The 203-nt window shown below is 28.1% G+C and overlaps 1 protein-coding gene across 1 annotated transcript in view; it reads left to right on the top strand.

The window, feature by feature from the left end:
• LOC110427593 (uncharacterized) overlaps positions 1-203 on the top strand; it is an 11,396-nt gene that overhangs the window by 10,881 nt on the left and 312 nt on the right. The window lies entirely within an intron of this gene.

Raw genomic sequence — 203 nt, 5'->3', positions numbered from 1 at the left:
AAAGAGATTGGAGAGAATAAATAAGTAGTATTGCTCTAATAAGAGAAAAAAAAATCACTTAAGATCTAAGCACAAAGTAAATTGATTGATTTGATTGTTTTACAATGAATCCTAAGGGTGCTATTTATAATAGCCTATTTAACCTAAACAAAAGAAAAAGTAATGCAAAGAATTGGGTTTACCGAAGCAGTTGAGTTAAGTTA

This window comes from Theobroma umbraticum, unplaced genomic scaffold (assembly GCF_002168275.2).
Source record: "Theobroma umbraticum cultivar Fairchild unplaced genomic scaffold, ASM216827v3 scaffold_106.0, whole genome shotgun sequence".
NCBI classification, from domain to species: domain Eukaryota; kingdom Viridiplantae; phylum Streptophyta; class Magnoliopsida; order Malvales; family Malvaceae; genus Theobroma; species Theobroma umbraticum.
This window is presented reverse-complemented; position numbering and strand designations above follow the sequence as displayed.